General features: G+C 44.5%; 1 non-coding gene across 1 annotated transcript; it reads left to right on the top strand.

Annotated features, from left to right (window-relative positions):
* Positions 1–583: 583 nt before the first annotated feature.
* Positions 584–699, top strand: LOC136119717 (small nucleolar RNA SNORA22). Its single transcript, XR_010655678.1, has one exon. It is a non-coding gene; the product is annotated as a small nucleolar RNA SNORA22 (small nucleolar RNA).
* The last annotated feature ends 7,838 nt before the right edge of the window (positions 700–8,537 follow it).

The raw sequence follows: 8,537 nt of genomic DNA on the forward strand, positions 1-8,537 counted from the left end.
CAGGGGAGAGGATTTGGTCCCTGATGGGGATTGAGAGAAATGGGGAAGGAGAACCAGAGGATGCATCCTGGAGCCCAGAGAAGAAGGAAGGCTCTTCCATTGTTGGTTTCAGTTTGCGATTAAACCAAAGCCCAGAGTCCGTCAGTTTTATGGCCTTGATCCTTAAGCAAACACCTATAATTCTCTCATATAAAAAGAAGATGTGAAGTAAACTTTCTGAATAAAAAAGTTAAAGTCACACACCATATCACTGAAAACGAGTGAGGTCTGATTAAATACTCATTCATCATCATTTTCAATTTTCTTGGGGAAATTCTCACACATTTTAGTTGAGACTTTGTCGGAGAATGAAACTACAGGCTCCGAAATCAGACCACTTTGCCACTTTACTACCCATGTTGCTTTGTACCTCAGATTCCTGGTCTATGAAATTGGGTTAATCTGTTACTTGCTTGGGTTAGTTGTGAAGATTTTGTGAGATAATAAAAGTTTCTGACATGGTGTTTAACATGCACTAGTTGTTCAATAAGTATTCCCTTTTTGCTTTTTAAAAAATGATTATCACTATAAAAGAGAAAGCTCTTTGCACAGTGAACACCCAAGTGTGCTTTATAATTCCCTTGGCTTTGACTCTGTGCTAGAGCAATGTCTGTTCTTTTCCTCCGCATTGAAAGGAGTATTCAGAAAGTCAGCCCATTATATTAATTGTGTTTAAGGGTATGAATGATCTAGCATATCCCTTCATAAATTTGCTTTGTCATGAACTATATTTGCATCGAACTGGAAAAAAAGAATAGAAAGCTCTTAATGTGTATAAAATTATATTCTTCCATGAGTGAGAACATTGCCTGTTTGAGATTCACACACGCCTACTTCTGGTAGCTGGTCTACCTTTGGTTCACAGCGCCCCGGTTATAAACCTTTGCCAGAGCATGACCACACCTGAAGATAAACACATCTCACCTTTACTCTCACCTACTCAGACACCGAGCTAGAAATAAGAACCCCCGCATATGTGCCCACCTAGATGGCCTCACATCTAGAAAAGACATAGTAGCAAAAATAATTATTTTTATGTGTATAATATAAAAATTTGTCCTTAGCAACCACTGTCTACATTTTAGTAATCACTATATTCTACAAGTACACTACACATATTCTTACATTCAGAGATGATGGTATGGAGCTTCCCTGGTGGCGCAGTGGTTAAGAATTGGTCTGCCAATATAGGGAACATGGGTTCGAGCCCTGGCCTGGGAAGATCCCACATGCCGCGGGGCAACTAATAAGCCGGTGCGCCACAACTACTGCAAATAATAAGCCCGTGCACCACAACTGCTGCAGCCCACGAGCCTAGAGCCTGTGCTCCGCGACAAGAGAAGCCACTGCAAGGAGAAGCCCGCACACGGCAACCAAGAGTAGCCCCTGCTCGACGCAACCAAAGAAAGCCCATCTGCAGCAATGAAGAACTAATGCAGCCAAAAATAAATAAATTTATTTTTAAAAAATGATGGTATGTGGTTTGAATAAGGAAGGGGGATGAAGCTGAGTATATGTACCTAAGAGAGCAATAGGAATTTTTAAAATTTTATTTATTCATTTTTAGGATTAAAATAGTAACGAAGTTTTCCTGGCATAAAAAATAGTATCTTCTGTAGTTCCAAGGGTTTCTTATTAATTGGTTGTTTCAATGGCTGAACAGTAGTTTCACACATTCATGATAAATTCTGTTTCCCTTCCTAAAATATAGCTTTAGGCTGTTGCAAATTTAGTTCAAGAGATCTTTTTCACCTGAGTGAAAAAGATGAGGAACCTTTGAGATACCTGTTTAGGGTATCAATGTTTTTTAAATGTAAACTTGATAGAAGGGAAACGCAAGCTCCACTATTGATTAACAATAATTCTATTTGTGGAGCCCTAACTACAAGCCTGGCATTAGCTCTTTAGCAAGGATTGCCTCTTTTAATCCTCTCAACAAACCCCAGAGGTAGCTTTTACCACCCTCATTTTACAGAAGGAGAAACTAAGGCTTGGAGAGGTTAAGTGAGAGCAATAGGAATTGAATTCGTTTTTCTGGTAATTCTCCCTTATAATATCTTTTCCTCATGCTTAGAAAGTTGCATCAGTAATTATGTAATTTCTCCCTAGAAACTAAGGCTTGGTTTTGGTAGTGTTTTATTTGCTTGTGGGCACACTACTTAGTTTTAAAATGAAAACTAGAATAAAATCAAGGAAAACACTAAATTTGATAACTCTTGATGACATGCTGAAAGCAACTTGCTGATTCACTTGGTATGACTTATGATACATATACAATAAAATATTGCTTATTTGGAGAGTGGGCATACTATGTAAAAAATCAAACTCTACTTTTTTGTATTTACATCAAGTAATATATGTGATTTTTCCTTTACTTGGTTGTGTGTAATCATGAAGTTGATACTGTTCTCTTGGTGTTTATGTTCTAAAGGTTATGTTGCCTCGGGCAAGTTAACCTGATTATTTTATTTTCTAAAATATTTTGCTTATCTGAATTCTCCTTATCAACATTAATGAGAAATGGATTCATATTGCAAGACAAATGTGACCTGTTGTTGGCTTGTTATTTTCTAGGCAAGTTCATTGAGTCAACCACTGGACACTTCTCAAATTTTGTTTCAGATTATTTTTTGAAGTAGCACCATTTATTTTACTTTTATTTGACTCTTTTTTTTTTTTTAACTGAATTTATTCCCGGGCCATAGTTTTTGCTTCTTCAGTTTCTTCTGGGATATCTTTTTCTTCTATGCAACCTCCTCTTCTGGTTTAGGAACAATCTGCTCTTTTTCAGTAAGAATCATCTCAATGTGGCAGGGAGAGCACATGAACGGGTTGATCCCACCATGAGCTCTCTAAGTCCTGCGCTGCATCTTGGGAGCTGTGTTCACCTGGATGTGTTCAATGACCAGAGGATCGACACCTAAGCCCTTCAGTTCAGCATTACTCTCTGCATTTTTGAGCATGTGCAGTAGAAATTCAGCACTCTTTTGGGGCCATTGACCCTGCATCCAGCCCCACTGTTTGGCCTGGGCACACCTACGAACTCTACCATTGTAACAACAGAATGGCACGCGTTACTTCTGTAAAGTGATATCCTTCAGATACTTGGTGGATTTTTGGCTCTGCATACCCTTAATGGCACAAAGACTTGAACCTCTTGATTTGCATGATTTTTGTGGGTTTTCTGGGTCAAGAGAATAGCGAACCATTTTCAGAGGCCACCTTGGGCTGCTTACCGGGAAACTGCACCATTTATTATACTTTTTAAATTATTTTTTAAATTGAGGTATAGTTTAGACAGAATAAAATGAACAGGTCTTAATGGTTCAGTTAGAGGAGTTTTGAAAATTATATGCACCCAGGAAAGCATCATGCAAAACATGCTATTGAACATTCTTATCACCCGAGAAAGTTCTTGTGGCACAATTTACTTTTTAAATTAAACCCCACTAAATTGTACGCTTTAAAAGGGTGAATTTTATGGTATGTGAATTACATCATCAAAAAAAAACCTGCTCCACATTTACTTGCTATCTCACCTCAAGAACTAACAGAGGTTTCCACCATATGTAGTAATCCGTCCCAGTCCCCCGCATATATTACATTTTATTTGCTTTCTTTTTCGAAAACAAATTGGAGGTTACTGAAGATTGTAAGAAGCACATCAACAAGACCAGCTGGGCCAGAGCTTGTAGTTTAGGCTGTCCCTGTAGTGACAACAAATAGGCTTCCCTGGGCTCTGGTGTGGAAAGACCCGGAAGCAGAGTTCAGACACTGGGTTTACCTTGTGTCTCAATGTTGTAAATATTACCACCCACAGAGTAAGGGTCCAGGCAGAGTACAAGAGTTACTGTAGCGGAACGAAGACGTGGAGAATGGACTTGAGGACACGGGGAGGGGTAAGGGTAAGTTGGGACGAAGTGAGAGAATGGCATCGACATATATACACTACCAAATGTAAAATAGATAGCTAGTGGGAAGCAGCTGCATAGCACAGGGAGATCAGCTCGGTGCTTTGTGACCACCTGGAGGGGTGGGATAAGGAAAGTGGGAGGGAGACGCAAGAGGGAGGAGATATGGGGATATATGTATATGTATAGCGGATTCACTTCATTGTATAGCAGAAACTGGCACACCACTGTAAAGCAATTATACTCCAATAAAGATGTTAAAAAAAATAAAGGCTATCCCGGCAATAAATCCTCTCCAGGGCAAGGCTGTAACCAAGCTAAGCAAGAGAAGTTACAGTTGACTTCACAACTGGATTAGTATATGTTTCCCCAACTCTTCTATCATCGTGTGTGTCAGAGCTTGCCCAGAGAGCAGGGAACCCTCTGTGTCGCCAAACCAAATCCTCCCAAACCGCACTAGGAATCTGGCTCATCCTTTCAGTAAAAACGGCTGTTCTCAAACTTTAGCTGTGCATCAGACTCTCCTGAAAGGCACGTTAAGATGTGGATTGTGCAGCTCTATTTACAATAGCCAGGACATGGAAACAACCTAAGCGCCCATCATCGGATGAATGGATAAAGAAGATGTGGCACATATACACAATGGAATATTACTCAGCCTTAAAAAGAAATGAAATTGAGCTATTTGTAATGAGATGGATAGACCTAGAATCTGTCATACAGAGTGAAGTAAGTCAGAAAGAAAAAGACAAATACCGTATGCTAACACATATATATGAAATTTAAGGGAAAAAAATATCATGAAGAACCTAGGGGTAAGATAGGAATAAAGACGCAGACCTACTGGAGAACGGACTTAAGGATATGGGGAGGGGGAAGGGTGAGTTTTGACAGGGCGAGAGAGAGTCATGGACATATACACACTAACAAACGTAGTAAGGTAGATAGCTGGGGGGAAGCAGCCGCAAGGCACAGGGATATTAGCTCGGTGCTTTGTGACAGCCTGGAAGGGTGGGATGGGGAGAGTGGGAGGGAGGGAGACGCAAGAGGGAAGACATATGGGAACATATGTATATGTATAGCTGATTCACTTTGTTGTAAAGCAGAAACTAACACACCATTGTAAAGCAAGTATACCCCAATAAAGATGTTTAAAAAAAAAAAAAAAAAAGATGTGGATTGCTGGGCCCCAAACGCAGAGATTCTGCTTTAGTAGTTCTGGGGTGGGATCTAAGTATTTGGGTTTCTAATGAGTTTCCAGGTGAATCTGATGCTTCTGGTTCGGGGACCACACTTTGAGAAGTACTATGCTGAAACTGCCCCTATAACATTTGGTAATCAGTGGGGAATTTCACCCAGTTGTTAATACCCTAGACCAGCCTTGAGATGTCAGTTGAACTCTTGCTAACAGGAGAGCAGGGTCAGGCCAGGCATGGAACACTAAAAGGGTGGGAGTGCCTCTCCTGGCCAGGCTGCCCCGGCTGCCTGTTCAGTCACATTGATCCCAGCACCCTAAACCGAGGAGTGGTGGGTCTAGCAGGTATCAGTGGGAGTAGATGTGGATGCATTTGTGAACGTCTTCATTTCTCTGCAGAGATGACACTACTGACCACCCATGTCAGGACAGATGGCAGTGGTTCTGCCAGTAACAATCAAATCTGACATTAATTCAGCTTCATGGTGGGCACAGTGGGCAGGGAGCAAGCAGACAGGTCAGCACCTGACTCTAGGCTCTGCAAGTCAAGAGCTGGGTGACCTGGGTGGGTTTCCTAACTTCTCAAAACCTTGCTTGGCAAAGGGGGATTCATCTCAGGGGTAAACCAGTGAGGTAGGTTAATATTTAGAAATGTCTTCACGGAGATATCTCATCCCTGCACTGTTTCCTCATCGCTCTTCTTCCCTCCAGTGTTAAGCCCAAGTAACTTTTGCTTCAGGGTGAGGACCGATGCAAGAACAGTCCCCCTCCAAGTGCAGCTGGGTGGGCTGGCAGAATCCGCCTCACCTGGGTCTGCACCCCAGACCTGCTGAATCTGAATCTCTGGCAGGGAGGCCCAGGATTCTGGGTTTCAATACACAGAATTTTCAGGTTATTGCATGGCTAAAGTTTGAGAAGCTCTGGTCTAGAGCAAATAAATATTAATGTAGTGGCTTCAAAATCCATAGCTGAGACCACAGCCCTCCCCAAAGCCAATATGCATATATGTGTGGCAAGTTGGGAGAGAAAGGGTTTTGTTTGGAAGACAAAGCTCGGGAAACTGAGCCCAGAGGTTATGTTCTAAGCCACGGTATCTGGAAGATTTTATGATGGCCTCGTAGCCCTCTTTACATCCAAAAGGAAGACCAGTTTGATCAGCAGCAAGGAGAGAGGATGAGAAAGGGCTGAGATTAGATCTTAAAGGATCTACAGGGTTTTCAGTCTTCTTCTGAGTGGCCTCACGAGGCCCCAGCTTGAAAAGGCTTATTATGTCGGTCAGACTCTCTCAGAAGCTTAAAGTGAGAGACAAGGGTGACAGCCAGCAGAGAAGTCAGGGCCGTCATAGGGCCACTTACACCCCGAGTTACTGAGGGAGTAGCGATGGAAAGAAGCTAGTCAGGAGAGAGAAAGGGGACCTGAGCAGAAAGCCAGGAAGAAGCCGAGGTGTGGGCGACAGCTTGTGTCCAGAGCCAGTGGGATTACTGTTGTGAGCTCAGAGCCCCGGGAAGGGGTGAGGACAGCTCAGAGGCAAAGCATCAGAGGGCACAGTCATCATCCATCTCCTGATCGTGGGCAGACAGTTTGGTCTGTGCCTCATCCGACTGGTCTGAGGGTCCCTCCTTCAGGCCTCCCCTTGACCGTGCCCCGAGCAGACCCTGGAGAAGGTTCATTTGGGGTGGTCCCCTGCGGACCTCTGGCTACAGAGGAGCTGGCACTAAGGAGGGGAAGGGGCTGGGAGGTGTTTGGGCTGCACTGCTCTGCAGTGTTGGGCAATCTGGGTGTGTCCCGAGGTTCCTGGAAAGTTGGCTCATTACCTTCACCAAAAACAACCTGAGACACCCACGGTGAGGTCAGCTTCAGTTTAAGCCGCTTCGTACACATGCACACACAAAAATGCTTTTTCCTCTCGACCGGAAAACTTACACTTAAAAACTTGAGCGTGTTGTTGGGTGAGGCCTACGCAGCCAGGAGATGTGGGTTTCCTCTTGCTCTGAAGGACCTTGGGGAAATGACCCGTGAACAGTCAGTATGTGCTGGCACCTTGTTCAGCAAAGCCTGGAATGTGGTCCATAATGTATGGGTGGGTGGGTGGATTGATGTGCAAACCTCTTCCTCAAAGGAGCCTTCCCGGATCCCCAGACAGGCCCTCTTGCCTGCACTTCCATAGTCCTGTGACCCTCTCCTTTAATAACTTTTTCACGGTGTCATTCTATACGCATTTAATTTCTTCCTGCACAAATCTGGAGCGCCACCCGGATTTTTCACTCATCCTTGGATCACTAACTGCTGGTGTGTGCCTGGCGTGTAGGAGGCACTCATCATATCTATTTGTTGGTAAAAGTATGCCAGAGTTCAGTAACGGCATGAGTCTTTGTGAAAGGATTCATCACTGGGTTGAATCATCCAGAAAACATTTAAGGAGCATCCGTCCCATGCCACGTACCATGCTAGGTGATACGGGGAGAGGGCTTATACAAAGGTAAAGAAAACAGAGGCTCTGCCCTTAAAAATAAGCACAGGCTGGGGGTAAGGCCCACCCTCCACTGTGGCTGCTCTGGTGTCTTACCCTGTTGTTCTCCTTGAGGAGGAAGCTCTTTCCCACCTGGTCACGGTGGGGGGTTAGTCACAGAGCATATCCTAGCCCCCCAAATTAGAGGAACAGATGTGGCCATCCTAAGTGAGGGCCTTGCATGGTCAGACAGTCCATGAATCATCTAGATCTAGGATTAGAGAGGCAAGGAAGTTGGGCACTGGGACAGACTTCAGAGGTGGCCCACAAGTCTGCTCACCCTGGACCCCCAGACACAAACCAGTGCTTTGCACATAGCCATACTCAATAAATATTTGTTAAATAAAGGAGTTGGAAGGGGATCCTTGGGCAATGTTAAGACTTGTTTCCTAATTTAGCTCTGGAGTAAATCCAGAGTCCATATACTGATTTTGTTTAGCAATTTATGGCTTTTTTGAGTGTCTACTTATGTGCAGGGCTCTATGAATTTGAAGATAAAGACATAATTGCTGTCATTGAGGAGTTGAGAGTATGGTGGGGACACAGATTCATGACCTTGTATTTTCTTTATTATCTATAAAGTTAGCACAGAAGCACTCCAGGCGTGAGGAGGAGGGAGGGTGGGGAGGGGGAGGAGGGGGAGGTGGGAGGGGGAGGAGGGAGGGGAGGGGGAGGAGGGGGAAGAGGGGAGGAGGGGGAGGAGGGGAGGAGGGGGAGGAGGGGAGGAGGGGGAGGAGGGGAGGAGGGGGAGGAGGGGAGGAGGGGAGAAGGGGAGGAGGGGAGAAGGGGAGGAGGGGAGAAGGGGAGGAGGGGAGGAGCCGGAGGAGGGGGAGGAGGGGAGGAGGGGAGAAGGGGAGGAGGGGAGGAGGGGAGGAGGGGAGGA

The sequence above is a fragment of the Phocoena phocoena genome, chromosome 2 (genome assembly GCF_963924675.1).
Source record: "Phocoena phocoena chromosome 2, mPhoPho1.1, whole genome shotgun sequence".
Classification (NCBI taxonomy): domain Eukaryota; kingdom Metazoa; phylum Chordata; class Mammalia; order Artiodactyla; family Phocoenidae; genus Phocoena; species Phocoena phocoena.